General features: G+C 39.0%; 1 protein-coding gene across 1 annotated transcript in view; it reads right to left on the bottom strand.

Moving 5' to 3' along the window:
* Positions 1-21,536, bottom strand: part of LOC136863963 (ubiquitin carboxyl-terminal hydrolase MINDY-3 homolog) — a 323,174-nt gene that overhangs the window by 195,449 nt on the left and 106,189 nt on the right. The gene's annotated exons all lie outside the window — the stretch shown is intronic.

Below are 21,536 nucleotides of genomic sequence, written 5' to 3' on the forward strand. Positions count from 1 at the left end.
AGTCGTCAGAACAGGTACCAGCACTGTCATTTCATATAATTTCCTCATTATTGGGGTCTTCATCACTGAATTCACTAAAACAATCTAATTATGCAATAATTTCATCGCTAATTAATTAAAAATTATTCCCACTATTGCTCAAATCAACATCTCTTACTTCTCTTGCTCCTAGAACGACACCATGTTGCTAAGCAACGTCTGTTTACAAGCTTGCATGGTCTTCAAATTCCACAAAGCCTGAGTTCAAAGATATTGCTGCAATACAGGACTCTAAATTGTCATCAGGAGAAGGCAGTAGTTACTCAGAGAAGAAAATCAAAGGATCTGTACAGGATAATTTTGTTGTCAGTCATGGCCTGCTGCGCGAGTCCTAAGGTTTAACTAACCTTGATAAGTAAATTCAACTTACGAACTGAAATATATTTTAGCTAAGAAAACATACCTGCTAACTTTCCAAATGACCTATCAGTAAAATCATTGTACATCAAAATACACAGGAACCGAATGCACCAAAAGGCAGAAAAACTCTAAAATTCATGTATTTTCTTCACTTCAGATAATTACAAATTCAAGAGCATTAATATAAAACAATACATGCAACCAATGACATATATTTATTTTTTTGCTAGTGGCTTTACATCGCACCAACACAGATAGGTCTTATGGCGGCGATGGGATAGGAAAGGCCTACGAGTTGGAAGGAAGCAGCTGTATCCTTAATTAAGGTACAGCCCGAACATTTGCCTGGTGTAAAAATGGGAAACTACAGAAAACCTTCTTCAGGGATGCCAACAATGGGATTCGAACCCACTATCTCCCGGATGCAAGCTCACAGCTGCGCGCCCCTAATCGCACAGCCAAATCGCCCAGTAATAACATAAGAAAATATTTCATCTCAGTTAAACTAACGCAAAATCTTTCAAATGCATCAATGTAATCCATTCACACAATGTAATTTGTTTATGCACACGAATAATTACAACTTTGAAGTAAAGAGTATGTTGCTGCACATAATTATATGCACCCAACTTACTTGCATTATTTACACCATCACACGCACATCTTCATTCTGATTTAACAGCTCCAAACGTGACTCACCTGTCCTCAGAAACTTGAATCCCACCACATCTCATGAAGAAAAACTGCTTATGTTTCTCTCCTCTCACCTTGAGCCACACCCTCCCTCAAGAGGAAACTGCACGTGAATCACGATCAAGAAAGGCGTATAAATCTGCCCTGAACTGGAAATGTTATTCACCTAATTAGTTCTAGCATAAACTAACACTACTAAGAGTCGAAACCCGAATAAGTGATAAATGAATGTTTATTGAAAAGCAACGTTAATTAAAGAATTAATTGAAAAAGAAAACATAAGATATAATAGGGTGATACATACGTATATGGGTTAACACCAATGACAATTAATCGTGATATCCATATCTCATCAATATGTACATGCACAGTTGCAGAATTACGCAAGGGATCTTAGCATTTTTACTCACGAAGATTTCGCATATAACAATTGCGAGAAGAATAACTAATGAGGGTCAATACATGATTACAAATCGGGAGTACCTTATTCATTCCACCCCCTACTTCTTATCCGTTCTCTCTTTTTTTTTTTTTAAACAATACTATGATCTCCTTTCATTAGGATCCCCCACACACCAAGGAGCGCACACACCCAAAAAAGGGTAGACCAGAAAAGAATAACCCCAGCGGGCAAAGAGAAAAAGATACACAGGATGGATCAATCAGATAAAGACGGGCCATCGTGCGGCCAAGGAACAAAAATAAATCAACATGGCGACGCCCAGGTCGAAAAAGATCAGGGCGCGCACCAAATAAAGAGAAAAATAGAACCCGAGATAAAAGGGGCAAATAACGAAAAGTTAAACATAAATAACTAGGCCGACACTGCTACATCAAAACACTCGACTCATTCATTAATTCATCCATGACAGCCATACGAACAAATCGCCTCGAGGGCGGATAACAGTGACAACTGGTGCGAATGGATCAATCCAGCCAACTCGTAGAGTGCAATATTACCTAAAATCAATGAGGCCAAACGTCAATAATAGTTGAACGACAACAGCACATGTAGTGGCTTCAAGGCCACGCGTAGATCTGTCACAAACATCGCTGTGTACGGCCATAATAATACGACGGTCGACACACAGATTATAATTTCAAACGAGAGCAAAGATGTCTCATTGAGAAATTCATTATAATGCACAGAGACTCAGATTATGAATGCACCACTGTTATATCAACAACACACTTTCACACACGCCTTCCACTCTCCGAGTATCAAGACGGGTTACGGTCGGCCAATAAAAAAGGGAGAAATACAAATACTAAATGGTAGATCACCCACAATATCAAGCATCAGAACACGTTAATCGTGCAGCGATCTAGCACGGTTTTAAACTTACGATACATCAATTTGAAAAGCGTTAACATAGCTCCTGTGTGTGAGGGTCCCATATTATTATAAGCTACCATCTTCCGAACAGAATATAAACCAAAGAGAAGATAGTTAAAGACTTAGTCGAGGAAAGATCATTAATGTTCTCGACAGAGGGGGCTGTCCTCTATCGATTAAAACCGGAAGCACATATAATAACAGGTCGAAACCAATTCAGTGAAACATAGGTAATAAATTATGGAAACCATGCTGAAGCAGCATGTTTCATCATCACCCCCATGCGTCTTTAAAATGTGTCCGATCTTGACGAAGGGTCAAAGGGACACATTTTAAAGTGAGGCGTAAAGCTTATAATAAGAATACATACATGAAGAAATTACATATATATATAGTGCGCACTATATAACTAAAATTAACTAACCTAATTACTAACCTAATTAATTAGAGTAACAACAAATAACACTGAAAATCGCCAACAGTCACAAGGGAGCATAGATTGGTGGATTACATATTGCTTTAAAGTTCAGTACATTAAAAGAAGGAAAGGCGCTGAATTTAATCAGTCTTTTTCCTATCATTAATATGACACTTTCACGAATCGGTTGTAGGCAGGTAGAGGATAAAAATAGTCATACAATTTTCGTGTCCTATCAAATAGGTCCGTTGTTTATTTTATATTATCCTTGTCATTCGGTACTAAAATATCCTTTGACTCTTCTTTTCTTTCCCTTTCCTTTTTTCATTTTTCCCTGAAAAGAAAAAGACTTTAGAACAACGAGTTTAAGAGTGACAAATTGATCAAATCATGTTACCACCAGGTACTAATAGCTACTAGATCAATTATTTTCGCCCCGTGAATGGTAGGGCTTCAACAGACTCACGTGAGCTCTGGATACTCTCTTATTTATTTCATCCTCCAACAACACGGTAACAGGTCCCAAGAATTTCACAATACGGTTGGGACCAGACCATTTTAGGCAGAGTTTCGCTCCAATTTGGTCTGCTGCCGAGCTTGTCGGGAACCTTTTAATCATTACTAAGTCTCCAACCTTTAGGGTGACTTCTCTCCTTCCCTTGTTGAACCTTTTGGCTACACGATCTCTGGCTTTGATCAGTTGCTCGACCGCTTCCTTCCATTTTTCTTCGACGCTCTTGGTCCTTAACGGTTCGGACAAATATCCAAAATTCCATTTTAATTGTAATGGGTCAGTAACATTCCTGCCCAAGAACAACTCAGTCGGTGTGTGCCGATGCGATTCATGTAGAGCACTGTTGAAAGCTAGAACAAAGAAATTTAAGTTTTCGTCCCAACTGCGCTGATCAGCGCTGTGGAACGCGGTTAGACAGGCCTTAAGATTACGATGAAACCTCTCAACATGAGACGGTTTTGGGTAGTGAGGGCTGAGAAATATCTGGTTCACTCCCCACTCAAAACACAATTGACGAAAATTACTACCGCTGAAAGTGGATGCATTGTCAGTTACCAACTTTTTGGGGGGGCCATAAATTGCAAAGATGTGACGAGACAAGATGTGAACGGCGTTATTAGAATTGATTTTGCGCACTGGGAACAACCAGACGAATTTTGAGAAACCATCAATGACAGATAGGATACCAACGTTGCCTTTACGGGACTTGACGAGAGGGCCAAAATAATCTACGAATAACCTTTCTCCGGGGTACGTTGCCACATCAGCGGAATGCAGCCCAACTTGAGATGATTTGGCAGGTTTAGACCGTTGACACACGTCACAGCTTTTCACGTAGTCAAGCACTTCTTTTTTCATATTTGGCCAGTAGAAATAGCGAGAAACGCGATGTAATGTCTTGTACTGACCCAAATGCGCCCCTAAATAAGAGTCATGGTAATAATGTAATACCATGCGCCTTATGCTATCAGGAATGTAAATCTTGTCCTTTCCCTTATTACCACAACGACGAACTAACAATCCACGCTTAATACAAAATGATTTATCATGAAGTGACCCATCGGTGACACCTTTCATCAGTTTTTGACACTCGTCATCAGTATTCTGGTGCTCTGAAATATCAGAAAATGACCAAGGATATTTCTGCATAATATTAACGCATCCAGTACCATCAGATTTATGGTATTTCTCCGCGTCATCGGCTTCACTCATGTTTATTCCGTCAAACATACGTGACAGACAGTCAGCCACGACATTTTCCTTTCCGCGAACATGTACAATGGTGAACTTATACGCGGACAGTCGAAGAATCCACCTGGCTGTTCTTCCAAGTCGTTTGACGTTGGCACTCATCCACGACAGGGCCTGATTATCAGTGTGGACAAAGAAGTGACGGTGTTCGAGGTAAGTTCTAAATTTTTCTACACCCAACACAACGGCCAAACATTCCTTTTCGTAAATGGAGTAACGTAACTCGGCCCCGTGTAGTAGCTTGCTAAAATAAGCGATCGGGACTAGTTTTCCGTCCTCATCGGCTTGGTTTAGCACGGCGGAAATCGCAATTTCACTGGAATCACATTGGAGCACGAAATCGCGGGAGAAATCGGGGCTGTGGAGAACAGGGGCTCGACAAAGGGCATCTTTCAGCTGATCGAAGGCAAGGATCTGGGCTTCACCCCAGACGAAACGACAATTCTTCCTTTTTAGAAGATTCAAAGGGGCCGAAATTTGAGAAAAATTCTCGATGAACCGACTGTAAAAACCCACCATACCCAAGAACCTTCTTACGCCCCGGACGTTCTTGGGCTGAGGAAACTCTTTAATACATTTAACCCTCTCAGGGTTTACAGCTATACCGGAATCCGAGATGACATGCCCCAAGAAATTCAATCGTTTGGAACAGAGAGAGACTTTTTTGGGGTTGATAGTGAACCCGTGTTTGCGCAGACGACTAAGTACCTCACGTAGGTGAGCCAGGTGTTCGTCAAAGCTTGCAGAGTATATGAGGAGATCATCCAGAAAATTAAATACATAGGAGAACTTTAGATCGCCAAAGATCGAATCCATGACCCGGCTAAGCGCTTGTCCCCCTATCGAGATGCCCATGGGTACTTTATTGAAATGAAAAAGGCCAAAAGGGGTGACAAAGGCTGTACAAGGGCGACTTTTTGGGTCCAAAGGAATCTGGTAATACGCCGAGTTAAAGTCGAAGACAGTGAAAAACCTAGCACCATGAAAATGCTGAAAGGCGCTTTCGATGGTGGGCAATGGGAAGCTGTCAAATACAATGTTCCTATTTACCTTGCGGTAATCCACAATGAAACGAAAATTCCCGTCCTTTTTAGGGATTAGGAAGGCGGGGCTACCATAAGGTGACTTGGATGGACTGATGACCTTCTTTTCTAAAAGTTCATCTACACATTCTCTCATGGCGGACAACTTCGGAGGCGAACATCCGAAAGGAGGGGACCTAACAGGAGTTTTATCTTTGAGCTCAATTGAATAAGAAAAGTTTTTTGCACAACCTAACTCAGGCGTCAAAACATCAGAAAATTCCTCCATTAAACTGTTTAGCATCAAATTCTGTCCGTCGGTTAGGTCACACGACGCACTTGGAGTCACAAAAGTAGAAAGAGGGCACACAATATTACGCAGAAAGGGGGTTTCGAAAGGATAATTTACGTCAGACCGGAAGCGGAAGGCGAAACTTCGAGTAATGAAATCAATGGATAGACCGGTCGCTTGCATAAAGTCGGTCCCTAAAATGATCGGGACAGACAGATCTGCAACAACATAAAATTTCCAATTCCACGAAAGATTATGAATTTTTATGTGGCACACGACGCGGCCCACCGGACACACTTGACGGCCTTCAGCAGACATAAACTTATCTATCTTCCCGCTGTCCGAGAGATACTCTAAATGTACGGAAGACGCAAGGCTCAGATTCAAGAAGGAAACGCTGGAACCGGTATCCAGCAGGGCGTATAGCGTGCGGGGCCCTATACAAACTTTGGCCCAGGGTGTCGACGAAGGAAGGCCCCAGATCCTTTTGTTAACACCGACATTTTGCGCCAACGAAGGGCCATTTCGCTGGCGCGCGTTCAGTTTCCCTGCCCGGAGCTACATCTAGGACATACACGCGCAGTGACACCAACGAGGCCACATTTAAAACACTTCAGTCGCGATTTTGACCGACAATTATTAGAAATGTGTCCCGCCTTACCGCAATTCCAGCACTTTCTTGTAGCGGACCCACGTTCAACAGGCGACTCGGAGGGTTGGATGGCGTTAATATAGCGTCGGGCCGGAGACACAACGCTGGTCCTTCGCTCGGGACTACTCGAGGGGCGCGACGCCGAAGGGGGCGCATCAAAGGATACAGACTTGAAGGACGTGTGGCAGGCGACGTCGGGGAAAGAGCATTCAGACGGAATCGGAGGGGGACGATACTGTTTATTTTGACATACGATTGATTCAAACTCGCGACCCAAGTTAATAACATCATCGACGGTCTGAACCTCGGATCTCTTAATGAATAATTTGTATTGAGGAGACAGGTTTCGGTAAAACTGGTCGAAAATTTCACACTCAGGAACCTTCACACTTAATCGGTTATACAGGGTCAAAATACCAGTTGCATAGTCGTCAACACCTTCCCCAACACCTTGGGTTCTTCTAAAGATCTCTTGTTTCAGACGATAATCCATGTCGGACAACCCGAAACGTTTTTTAATGCGATCAACGAAATCCTCCCACGATCGGACATTCGCTTTAACCAACCTAAACCACCTTAACGCCGGCCCTTCGAGCATCCCCGGAATTACAGGAACAAAAAGGTTAAGGGGTATTGAGCTGCATTCAGCGATGTCCTCGACTCTTTCAAGAAATTCAACCACATTAGAATTTTCCCCTTCCCCGGAGAAATTGAGCTTCCATTTCCTAACTATATCGAAAACGGGGTTAATATGAGGACTACGTTCACTACTGGGTCCATAATAGGGGGAAACCAAACCGACACGATTCTCATCGAGGCCACAATTTCTATCAACAACAGCATTGTTATTTCCTAAGCACACATTACTCTCACTACCTGACAGGGCAGAAGCACTATCCCGATTAATATGTTCACGCCTTTCTCTTTCGACATCGGTGACCTCTCCAGCAAATACATCACTCTCACCACTCATGTCAACAACTTTATCACTTTCCATGTCTCAACCGAGGTTTTATCCGCAATGAAAAACCCACACATACACAATGGTCATCGAAAGAGTTAATTAATAAACGACACACAAGATCAGAATTAATATAACAAGTTTCAAAAGGTTAAATCGAAAAGAAATAATGGTTTTCCTTAACGTATCCGAAACAGAATACAATTCCCAGTTCTATCTCACCCGTGCTTTTTCCAGATGAGATATCTTGATCGAGCACGTCTCTGCTACCATTTACTGAGCCACACCCTCCCTCAAGAGGAAACTGCACGTGAATCACGATCAAGAAAGGCGTATAAATCTGCCCTGAACTGGAAATGTTATTCACCTAATTAGTTCTAGCATAAACTAACACTACTAAGAGTCGAAACCCGAATAAGTGATAAATGAATGTTTATTGAAAAGCAACGTTAATTAAAGAATTAATTGAAAAAGAAAACATAAGATATAATAGGGTGATACATACGTATATGGGTTAACACCAATGACAATTAATCGTGATATCCATATCTCATCAATATGTACATGCATAGTTGCAGAATTACGCAAGGGATCTTAGCATTTTTACTCACGAAGATTTCGCATATAACAATTGCGAGAAGAATAACTAATGAGGGTCAATACATGATTACAAATCGGGAGTACCTTATTCATTCCACCCCCTACTTCTTATCCGTTCTCTTTTTTTTTTTAAACAATACTATGATCTCCTTTCATTAGGATCCCCCACACACCAAGGAGCGCCACACCCAAAAAAGGGTAGACCAGAAAAGAATAACCCCAGCGGGCAAAGAGAAAAAGATACACAGGATGGATCAATCAGATAAAGACGGGCCATCGTGCGGCCAAGGAACAAAAATGAATCAACATGGCGACGCCCAGGTCGAAAAAGATCAGGGCGCGCACCAAATAAAGAGAAAAATAGAACCCGAGATAAAAGGGGCAAATAACGAAAAGTTAAACATAAATAACTAGGCCGACACTGCTACATCAAAACACTCGACTCATTCATTAATTCATCCATGACAGCCATACGAACAAATCGCCTCGAGGGCGGATAACAGTGACAACTGGTGCGAATGGATCAATCCAGCCAACTCGTAGAGTGCAATATTACCTAAAATCAATGAGGCCAAACGTCAATAATAGTTGAACGACAACAGCACATGTCGTGGCTTCAAGGCCACGCGTAGATCTGTCACAAACATCGCTGTGTACGGCCATAATAATACGACGGTCGACACACAGATTATAATTTCAAACGAGAGCAAAGATGTCTCATTGAGAAATTCATTATAATGCACAGAGACTCAGATTATGAATGCACCACTGTTATATCAACAACACACTTTCACACACGCCTTCCACTCTCCGAGTATCAAGACGGGTTACGGTCGGCCAATAAAAAAGGGAGAAATACAAATACTAAATGGTAGATCACCCACAATATCAAGCATCAGAACACGTTAATCGTGCAGCGATCTAGCACGGTTTTAAACTTACGATACATCAATTTGAAAAGCGTTAACATAGCTCCTGTGTGTGAGGGTCCCATATTATTATAAGCTACCATCTTCCGAACAGAATATAAACCAAAGAGAAGATAGTTAAAGACTTAGTCGAGGAAAGATCATTAATGTTCTCGACAGAGGGGGCTGTCCTCTATCGATTAAAACCGGAAGCACATATAATAACAGGTCGAAACCAATTCAGTGAAACATAAGTAATAAATTATGGAAACCATGCTGAAGCAGCATGTTTCAACCTCAACAGGGCATTTTGTACTTTTTAACGTGAAATGGCTTCCAGAGTTCCACTGAACATTGATGACCTGAACTGTGTCCTGTTCTTCTTAATCAAGCTAAAAATTTGTTCACACTCTGCATTATTATATGATATGGTAAGAACAGACAGCATGAATCTAGTGATCCTGTCATATTTATAATGTCCATCAGCTCCATGGGATTCAAGTTTCTGCTTTGCTTTCTTCAGAAAGTCAATAGAATACGTGTTTGTATAACAAGCTTCAGAACTTCTGGTCTTCAAAATGGAAATGGCTTCTAGAGTTCCATTGGATATCGATGACCTGAACTGTGTCCTCTTCTTAATCAAGCTAAATATTCTTTCACGCTCTGCATTACTATATGATATAGTAAGAACAGACAGCATGAATCTAGTGATCCTGTCATATCTATAATGTCCAACATCTCCATGGATATTCAACAACTGTGCCCATTTTGAATCATTTGTAGCTTGGTTGGTTACAACACTAGATAAGTCGTCTATCTGAAGAGCCACAAACTGACTTAGGAGTTCATTCACAGCATCATCTCTTGTTTCATTTTCTCTTGGTACACAAAATAACAGGAAACCTCTCTCAAACGAAATTAACAGAAGAAAACTGTACTTCTTCAATGGCATCAAGTTTAGCAACCTGTGCATGATTTGGCACATAGTTCTTGATTGATTGATTGATTGATTGATTGATTGATTGATGTTTAAAGAGGCCTAACATAGAGGCCATCGGCTCCTAATGATACGAAATGAAATGAAACGACAACTTAAAAGTACAAAATCGTCCAATGACCAGAATTCAAAGCGTGAGGACGAAGAATTAATGGATGGACGGATATGAATTTAAAGCGATCAGTGGATCTGACCCACAGTGCCTCACATGCACAGAAGCTGGCACAAAACAATAGTATTACCGACCAAAGGACTGCTTCTATAGCACGATGCAGAATCGATTATGCTTATAGTCAAATCAGGGCCAAAATCCAGGTCATCGGCCCTTCATAATGGTATTTATCGCTAGGAAAGTAGAACCATGCTATGTGTAATGTTTCGGTACTAATCAAAGGTAGTGGAGACTCGCGGTATTCCACACATTATGGTACTATGCACAGGTAGTGTAATGCGCACATGTAACACAGCCCTATGGTGCTTCGCACATTGCGGCACCATTTACAGGCAACGCAAACCTTTTTTTTTTTGCTAGGGGCTTTACATCGCACCGACACAGATAGGTCTTATGGCGACGATCGCAAACCTATAAAGGCAACGCAAACCTATAGTGCTCTTCACATAAGTGGACTAACCACAGGGACTCGTACTATCCCGTGGAATTCCTTACAAAGTGGGAACTGAGCATAGGTAAGACAGAACCATGGTGTCGCTCATATAGGGGTACGAATCACAGGTACTGTAGGACCCACCTCCTGATTCACACACTGTCGCAACTAATCACAAACCTATTGCATACCTAATATAGTGGTACTACGCGCAAGTAAATGCGACCCATGGTGTTCCCTGCGTGATGGTATTAATTACAAGTAGTCTCATGGTTCGAATTGGATCATCCCTTGGTCACCCCTTTTAGTTGCCTCTTACGACAGGCAGGGAATACCGTGGGTGTATTCTTCCTCTGCATCCTCTACTCATAGGGGGGATTTTGTGTTTGGTCCGCTAGAGGTATTTTATTTCCCTCAAGTCCGCCGGCAAGCCGGTAAGGAACCCCCCCCCCCCCATCCGCCACCTGAGACGCGCCACATGGGAGTAAGTATCACCTCTCCCCCTGCTATGCCAGCGTAGTAGGTTCATGGCACATAATTCTTAAAAGGGAACTTGTTAACTATGTAGTCACAGGCTGAACAGAAATAGTTTCTGACAGATGAGAAAAACAGAGATTTGTCTTCACTGTTTAGCACCTTAACCAAGTTTGAGGTTTGAATGCCAATTACCAGTTCGTCATCCTTCTGATTCTGGACTAGGTGATACTGGACATAAAGCAATGCAGACCGTTTAACTACACTTGGCTTGACAATCTTGATGAGTATCTGTTTCAATAGATCTATCATTAATTCAAACAGTACATGGATATGTGGGGAAGCGCTCTGAAGGACAGTATTGATCTTATCAAATTATGGGATAGTCACATGTAAAAAAGTACAAAATGCCCTGTTTAGGTCAGAGGAGAGAAACATAAATAGTTTTTCTTCACGAGATGTAGTGGGATTCAAGATTCTGAGAACAGGTTAGTCACGTTTGGAGGAACACACCATTCTTTTGGCAGAAGATGAGGAGGAGGAAGAGGAGCAGCACACATGTGCACACATGCTCCAACAACTTCTTTGTTTCTTTTCCATGCATACTTTGAAATTTCTGAAGACGTTCTTTTCTTTTGGCACTCTTCTGTAAGGAATAGAAAATATCAACAAGAATCTCCATTACATGTAACAAGCTTTAACAGCTTCATTTCTAATAATAATAATCTCGTATTGACTATATATCAAATAGTGAATATCTAAGATAAACTTAAACATTATGAACAAGTAGTCCGTCTATTCTACATAATTTATTATATTAGTACATGTTTCGTCCCCTAAGGAACATCATCAGCTATAATAAATTAACATTAATATATCAGAAAACAAAATAGATATTATTAAAATTGGCAAAAAACATTGATGTATGGTACGACATTTAAAATTTTTCCAAAATTATAAGTCATATGATAGATAAAAAAACAGTTGAATTGTCCATTAAACTCTTGATAATGTTCTTGGGAATAACTGTTGTGCTTTATAAAATTTTAAATCAAAGACCTAACAATCTTTCATCAAGAAATACTTTAAATCAAGAGTGCTATTCACAACAGTGATCATTTAAGATTTTATAAAGCACAACTGTTATCCCCAAGATCATTATCAAGAGTTTAATGGACAATTCAACTGTTTTTTATTGATCATATGACATAATTTTGATAAAATTTGCTAAGATTGTATTTTAAATGTTGTACCATACATCAGTGTTTCTTAATGGGTCTTGCCAATTTTAATAATATTTATTTTGTATTCTGATATATTAATTTATAAAGGCTGATGATGTCCCTTAGGGGACGAAACATGTACTTATATAATAAATTATAAATTGTATTGAATAGGCCGAACACTCGTTTATAATATTTAAGTTTATCTTAAATATTCACTATTTAACAAGAATCTCATCAATTCTAACTGGTAAAGTGGTAGCAGCTTTTTCAGCAGCTAAGTAAATTAGATTGCAGCTGCAACCAATACCAAAAATATCCTGATGAACTTCTTTCAATACTGCTAGAACTCCATTTTTCTGTCCAATCATAACAGGAGCATTGTCAGAACACAATGCCAGACAGTTCTTAATGGGCACTTTATTTAATTCCAACAGCGATAATAGCAGCTTTCCCATGTTGCGCCCTGTCGAATCCCCTTCCAATGCTGCTACCGATGAAACAGCACTTATAATATTTTCTTAAGCAGCATCATAAAAAGTAACCACTACAGAATACAACTTGGAATATGTATCATTCCTTACATCTGTAGACAAAGAAAATGGACTATTCTGTAAACAAGTAACAATGTCCTGTGTTGCAATAAGCGCTATTTTGTTTAGGACACGTGTTTTTGTGCAACTGCATCCATACTTTTTTTTGCGATTTCTGACATAGGAAACATCTTTCTGAACAAAGCTCCTGCATGATCAGCTGAACTCAACGGAATGTTGTGTTCCACTAAAAAAAGAAGTAAATAAACGGTCAGCCTTTATTACATCGTAAACCTTATTTCCAGCTTCAGCAACTAACCTGTTTATTTTCTGATTTTCTTCCTTTGATTTCAAATTACCAAGATGGTTAACACACTTTACATGATGAGTCAGGTCGTTTTTGCCGCCATGTGCTATGTTAATATCACAAGTGCACACAGTACAAAACACAAATTTATCACCTTTTCTCGATTTCAGTATACATGGGAAACTCAAAGAATGGGTTTCCCTAAACACCTGATGATAATGTTTTTTCATAGATTTACTCATGATTACCAATAACCAACAATCATAAGACAAAATAAGCAACAAACACAATTCACGTTACTCCACTTAACCTCAGCTTCGCAATACATGGCAATAAATATGAAGTGAATTAGGGAATGAACAAAATGCACACGTTTCTTTTTTTCATAACTACAACATAACCTATGCTTTGTAACTCGTGGTGAAGAACAAACTATTTTTATACAGGATGGTAAATATTCTTATCGAATGAATCGATGCAAAGAACAAGCATATGGTTATCCAAGAGTCGGTCTCTTTCAACACAAATCTATCGACTGGGATTCAGGACGCATCCAGTATTCCCAGTCAAAGACTGTAATGATCAGATAAATATAAAACAGAGCGATGTATCGAATATTCACTGGTCATACAGCGGGTATCGGCAGCATGGGGAAGCTTGTTCTGGCATGAATTTTATAAAGAGGATCTTGGTATGTAAAATCGTAAAATATTATACTTCACCTGTAAAACCGTAAAACACACTATTTTTCCATAAAGTTTATGGACAAACCATAAATGTTGGCAGGTATGAGAAAATAATTAACATGTGCTATGCTTCTAAAAGAAGAATTTACTTGGTCTGCCTTTCATACAACATTAGGAAAAACACTTTTACATTATGGATACATAATTGAAAAGCATTTTCTATTATTACACCAGTACATGTTTCGACGCCTATTGGGTCAACCTCAGCTGGTTCACAGCCACATTGATCAAAGACATTCCATAAAATAACTAAAAACAAATACTACCTAAAATAGATCATGTGTTGTGAGAAAATACACATATACATCAAAATGTGGTGCTACAATATAAAAAAATGCTTATGAAATGTCATAATACAAAACATATTTTCACACTCTAAGTCATTGTGAATTGTCAATCTTGATATCCTCTGTTTTTCAAGTTTTCAAGTTTAATGTTTTCAATATACACCATTTTATTGCTTGAATGAGCTTGAGGTTGCCCCATTTCATTCATATGGCGTAAAATTGTAGATGTTTTCCTATTGATGGACCGGTATTCAAGTTAGACTAAAGGCAACTTCTTGCTTTTCTCATATTTAACTTGGAACAAAACTTATGTGGTGAAATGCCAAATACAGAAATATCATTTATTGGCTTGACAGGTATAATAACTGCTTTCGTGTAATCAAAAGCTACCTTAGGTCCAATTTCATCTATTCCTGCTGCTTTATGACAATGGAGTTTATTTCCTAAAACATAATTTCACTAACATCATTGTCCTACTCCCGATGAGCTCAGTTGTTCGCGATGCCACCAGGAAGATTTCCTCTTACATCAAGAAAATTTTCAAAATATTCCTTCCACTTGTGCAGTGATTTCCTGAAATCTATTATAAGGTCACCTGATTTACCCAAAACACTATTCACTTCCTTTTTCCTTTCCTTTCCAAGACTCTTTCCTATCATTCGGAAAAGTTTCCCTGCTGCTTGACCCATCCATTCCAAATTATTACCGAAGTCTTATTATGGCGACTTCTTGGATACAACAACTTTTTGTTTCACTCTGTTTTTCATTTACGTACAATTCCCTGTCTGGAGCCGTTTCTGATATGCCTGCTTTTAAGTTTATATGTTGTTCTCACTTCATCATTCCACCAAGATGTTCACCTTTTCCCCATCTTCACACACACAGTTGTTCCTAGGCATTCCCTTGCCGTTTCTACTACAGCATCCCTGTGTGCCACCTGTTCCCTTTCTATATCCTGAACCTGCTTACAGTTCACTGTCTTAACGTTTTCACTAATAATATCCATGTACTTTTGTCTAATTTCATGTCCTGGAGATTTTCTACCCTTATTCGCCCGCAGACAGATTTCACTTACTCTAGGCCTAGGCGTAGAGATACTTAGTTCACTACAGATCAGGTAGTGGTCTGTATCATGGAAAAATCCTTGGTAAATCTGCACATACCTAACAAATATCCTGAATTCAAAATCGGTTAAGATATAGTGTATTATGGATGTATAGAGCGTTCCAACCTTAAATTACAGTACAGCGTAGATGGAGTGCGCTGTTGCGAAATCGACCCGTGAAGATCACACTTGAGTGTGACTCAAACAGGGAGTCACAGTTGCACATTTTTCATTTATAATTTTTTTTTTTTTTTGCTAGTTCCTTTACATCGCACCGACACAGATAGGTCTTATGGCGACGATGGGACAGGAAAGGGCTAGGAGTGGGAAGGAACCAGCCGTGGCCTTAATTAAGGTACAGCCCCACCATTTGCCTGGTGTGAAAATGGGAAACCACGGAAAACCATCTTCAGGGCTGCCGAAAGTGGGGTTCGAACCTACTATCTCCCGAATACTGGATACTGGCCGCACTTAAGCAACTGCAGCTATCGAGCTCGGTTTGTAATTTTGTAATTTTAAGTTCATTCATAAATTGATATTTGTAGGATGGAAAAATAAGTACAACATAACTTAATCACTGTCGTTGCTCTCAGACATTGAACGTACACTTTCAATCATTTCTGCAAGGCCTGATGCTCCCGCATTGGATGAACCAGGTTCGGGAGATGAACTTGAAGATGATCCGGAAGATGAAGAAAGTCTTATAAAAACCTGCTCATTGTCGACATCATCCTGTAATTCGTCTGCTTTCCACAAATCTCTTTCATTTTTCTTTACTTCGTTCACGTAATTTGCACAATTGTCCAACGTAATGTTCTTATACACAGCGGTTATTAAATTTTCCATATCATTTTCCTTGACTGATACAGTATGATACCGGATGTAGTTTTCCACCTGGGGCCACACCATCTCAATAGGGTTTAACTTGCAATAAGGTGGGAGACGTAGAATCTGCCGACCTGCCGCTTTTGCCATTTCATCTATTCTCTGCTTATCATACAGGGTCTTATGCTGAGAAGCGATGTGCAATAATTCTCGCTTGAGCATCCCGTCCTCAAAAGACATTTGTTTTTTACGTAACCACTGTACGATGTCATCTTTTCCCCAAGAAGCCACCGACAAAGGTTCCAACTTACGGGAATAATAAGCGGCATTATCCAGCACAATCTCGGCACCTTCGGGAGTGCACGTATACAGACAATATACTATATACTATATACAGACCTATCAATACTTTATTTATTATAAACAGATTCACATCAATACCGGTTTCAGCCTTCCATGGCCATCATCAGCTGGTATATTACAACACTGTAGCCATTAGACATATGTCACAAAGATGTTATTATGATTAGTGCATCCAGATGTCTAATGGGGTTAAAAATAAAATACATTGTAGTAATGTTTTGTCTATGTGGGGTTAAAATAGTACCTATGATCAATATGGCAGTGAAGGCTACAGTAAGCTAAAACTTAATAAATGTACATTGAACATATTGAGCACAACAGACATATTAAAATACATAAAGCATAGTATGGCAGACTGCAAAGTCTTGAGTTTTAAAAATTTTATTAAAGGAGTTGTTGATAGCAACCTCTCTCTTGTCTGTATTCGTGTTGTAGATATTGCTGTTATCTGTAAAGATAAGCTAGTATAAGTACAGTGTGCGTATGAAGGAATGCCTGAGGTGTGTGTGGAGGTGAAATAGGTACTTACTGCTGTTGTTGTGGAGGTCGTGTAGCATTGTGTTTGAAAGCTTGCTGTGTCCTACTGCGAGTGCGTCTAGGACTTATGTTAGCTGTGGAGAGGGGTATGGGTGGAGGGGTAGGAGGAGTGGATATTGTAGGGGTAGGGGTGGGGTTAGGCTTGCGATTCGTCTGTCTTTTCTGTTTGTTTACTATTTTGAGATAGTCAGTTTTTAATACAGGAAAGACTTTATCAAAGGTGATGCTGGTTTTCTCTGTAATGTCATTAATATTGTGAATGGGATTGGCGTATTGGTCCAGGGAGATATAGAAATCTTCGGTTATGTTGAGCGGGGGCCCTTAGAATTTTGTTGATGTCTGTGAAACTATGCTTGAATTCTTCTACACGCTGGCCTATTGATGAAAAATGGTTGTGTTTTTCTGCATTTATATGTTCGTTGTAGCGGATGGCGAAGTTTCTGCCTGTGCGTCCAATATAACTTATGTCACAGTTGTTGCATTTGATATGGTAAACTCCTGATTGGTTATATTTATTGTTATTGTTGACTGTCCTGGTGTTGTGTATGGTGTTGGTGCTGTTGTGTGTGGTTTTGAGTGCTATTTTCAGGTTGTGCTCCTTGAAAATATTAGTTATAGTGTTTATGTGGGTATTTGTTGAAGGTAAATAAGGCATAATCTTTCTTGGGTTTGACTATTTTTGTTAATTTGGTTTTAGGTTGGGATTTTATCTTGTGGATGATTTTGTTGACCATTTCATTGCTGTATCCATTATGTTTGGCTATGTCATGGATTAATTTTAATTCGTTATTTAGATCTTCTGTTGTCATTGGAATATTACAGGCTCTATATACCATGCTATAATAGGCTGCTCTTTTATGTGTGTTAGGATGAATAGAATCAATTTTTATGGTATTTAAGGTGTGTGTGGGTTTCCTATAGATTTTGTAAGATTTTGTAGATTTTGTCGTGTCTAGTTATTGTCAAGTCCAAATAATTTAAGGTACGGTTATTTTCAGTCTCTTTGGTGAATTTAATCTGGGGGTCCAATGTGTTAAGTTTGGCTAGTATAGTATTCGCTTCAGTGGATCTATTATCTATGATTACAAAGATGCCGTTAACAAATCTGCACCAAAAATATATATTATCTATTTTATTGATTGACGTGTGTTCTAGGTAGTCTATATAAATTTCTGCTAATATTCCAGAGGCAGGAGATCCCATAGGTAGGCCTTGTTGCTGGTATATGGTATCATGGAGTCTTAGGTACTTATTGTTTATGGCAAATTCAAGTAAATTCATGAATTCATCTATTTCTAAGGTGCTCAAGTTTTTTAAATTGGGTTCTATTATTTTGATTGTTTGTTTGATAGGAATGTTAGGGTACATGTTTGTTATATCGAATGAGGCAACGGTATGGTGGTGTTCGATCTTTAGTTCTTTGGTTCTATTGCAAAAATCTATTGAGTTTTGTATTGTTTTTGTTTGCTAAAAATGAATAATGCTTTTTCAGATATTTTTGAATGAATTGCGATAGTTTATAGATTGGACTGGCTCTATAGTTTATGATCGGTCTCATGGGTACATTTTCTTTGTGTATTTTAGGGTAGGTTTTTGCGGTTGGTAATTGAGGGTTCATTGTTATAAGTTTTGCAGATTCTCTTTCAGTGAGAAGAAAGTGTGTGTTCTTGAGTAGATTTCTTAAATTCCTCTGTATGTTTTTGGTTGGATCTCAGCGTTTGATTGAAAAAGTGTTGTCTTAGAAACATTCTTTAGTCTTTGTCATGTATTCATTCTTATCCATCATGACAGTAGTGTTGCCTTTGTCGGCTTTTGTCATTAGTAGATTGTCCTGTTTTATTTTGTTTTTGAGTTTGTTTAGGTGCGATTTATTGGTGGCATTGATGTTTAGGTTATTATTATGAATGTTATTGATGTATTGCGGGATCTTTTTACTGATTTTGTGTCTAACTTCATCTCGTATATCGTATGGGATTTTCTGCAAGGCAAGTTCTGTCACTTTACAATGGCGAAAAATGAAAGTATCCTCCTATTCAATACATCATATATCATTAGTAATGACGGAATATATGATGTATTGAATAGGAGGATACTTTCATTTTTCGCCATTGTAAAGTGAAAACCGTCAATACGGAATGATTCTAATATCTTGTAAAGGCAAGTTCTGTTTCGGTAACGGTAGTTATGATATTTTGATAGGATGATGCGTTGTGTTTGTGTCCCTTGCTCAACATAGCCGTCTCCATATCATCAAATGCGGTCTGTATGAGATTTTTTTATGGGTGGGTGGAATTTGCGTTGGGAATCCTTGTTGGAATGGGAAAGATCTTTGTGTTGGATTAAGGTTGGTGTTTTTGGTTTGCTTTGTTGTTTCTGTGTTTCCAGTTTCTTGTTTAGTGTCTTTTGTTTCTTTGTGGCTAAATCTTCTATTTTATCTTTAGAAACCTGTTGAAAGTAATTCCAGTAGCTGTGTGGGAGTTCATGGGATGCTTTAAGATGTGTGGAGTAAAGTTCATTATTGAGGAGTTGTTTCTTGCGATATGGGAATTTTATTTCTTCTTTTAACCAGATTTTATTAGTACTGTTTTGTGTTTTGCATGTATGAGCGGTCCGTCTATATTTGTTATTGTATTGCTGGAGAAATTTCGGTGTTAAGTTGTTTGAAAGGCATTCCTTCAGAAAAGCGATGCTTTTGGTAGCGTTCATTAGTTTAATTTTCAGGTTTCGGTATTTGAATTCGTTGTGTTTTGCCTGGTTGGCTTCCATATTATTATTTATAAGTTCAATAATAATAATAATAATAATAATAATAATAATAATAATAATAACGATGTTATTTGATTTACGTCCCACTAACTACTTTTTCGGTCTTCGGAGACACCGAGGTGCCGGAATTTAGTCCCACGGGAGTTCTTTTACGTGCCAGTAAATCTACCGACATGAGGCTGACGTATTTGAGCACCTTCAATTACCACCGGACTGAGCCAGGATCGAACCTGCCACGTTGGGGTCAGAAGGCCAGCGCCTTAACCGTCTGAGTCACTCAGTCCGGCATTTACAAGTTTCATTTCCGTATTGACTGGATGCACATATACAGACAAGAAATGTGTTCCACCTATCAATACTGTATTTATTATAAACAGATTCTCATCAGTACCGGTTTCAGCCTTCCATGGCCATCATCAGCTGGTATATTACAATATTGTAGCCATTAGACATATGTCACAGAGATGTTGTTATGATTAGAACATCTGGATGTCCAATGGGGTTAAAAATAAAATATATTGTAGTAATGTTTTTCTATGTGGGCTATGTTGAGCAAGGGCCCCAAAAACAACTGGGGTAATGCATCATCCTATCAAAATATCATAACTACCATTACCGAAACAGAACTTGCCTTACAGAAAATCCCATACAATATAAGAGATGAAGTTATACACGAAATCAGTAAAAAGATCCTGAAATGCATCAATAACATTCATAATCTATATATATATAAAAGCATTTTTTTACTTTTCCGTAATTTCTGCCTGTCTGTCTGTTTGTATGTACATGCATCACGAGAAAACGGCTGAAGAGAATTTAATGAAAATCAGTATTTAAAGTCAGGTGATGAACCACTACAATCTAGCTACAAATTATTTTATTCACGCTGAGTGAAATGGTAGTTTAAGGGAAGGCCTGAAATGTAATACTCAAATAAGTTATTTCTGTTATTAGTGGTCGTATCGATAAATACTACATAACTAAAATAACTTTAGTTATGTCGTAAGTTAGTACTAGTTGTGTAAGAAGTTATTAAATTTCCGATCACTTACGTCTTATACATTGTTACCGTACCGCATATAATTACAGAGATATTCATGAATTTGGATTTTTGTTACTAAGTTCATATCACCACCGAGTCACGAGAAAATGGGTAAACAGAATTTAGTGAAAATCGGTATGTAAAGTCTGAGAATAAGGAACTACAATCTACAATATAAATAATTTTGTAAGATGCCCTAATATCACAGAGTCGAAAGGAAACTAATGTGAAGGCCTACAATATAGAAAGCTCATAAACTTTATCGACAATAACATTACATTGACCATTGTTTGTTGTGATGTGCTTTATGTCTTGTGTTTCCATTCATCCCTGATAGATAGGATTACTACAGCATTACAATGGTTTTTTTAAATTTGCTTTACGTCGCACCAACACAGGTAAGTCTTATGGCGACGATGGGATAGAAAAGGATAGGGGTGTGAAACAAGCGGCCTTGGCTTTAAGTAAGGTACAGCCTGGTGTGACTGGTGTGAAAATGGGAAACCACAGAATACCATCTTCAGGGATGCCGGCAGTGAGGTTCGAATCCACTATCTCCCGGATGCAAGCTCACAGCTGCGCGCCCCTAACCACAAGGCCAACTCGCCTGATCGTACCGAGTGTAACAGCCAGCCTGTATATTGGCGGGAAATAGCTGGGGAGTTAGATAACTTTCTTCT

Source organism: Anabrus simplex, chromosome 2, assembly GCF_040414725.1.
Source record: "Anabrus simplex isolate iqAnaSimp1 chromosome 2, ASM4041472v1, whole genome shotgun sequence".
Classification (NCBI taxonomy): Eukaryota; Metazoa; Arthropoda; class Insecta; order Orthoptera; family Tettigoniidae; genus Anabrus; species Anabrus simplex.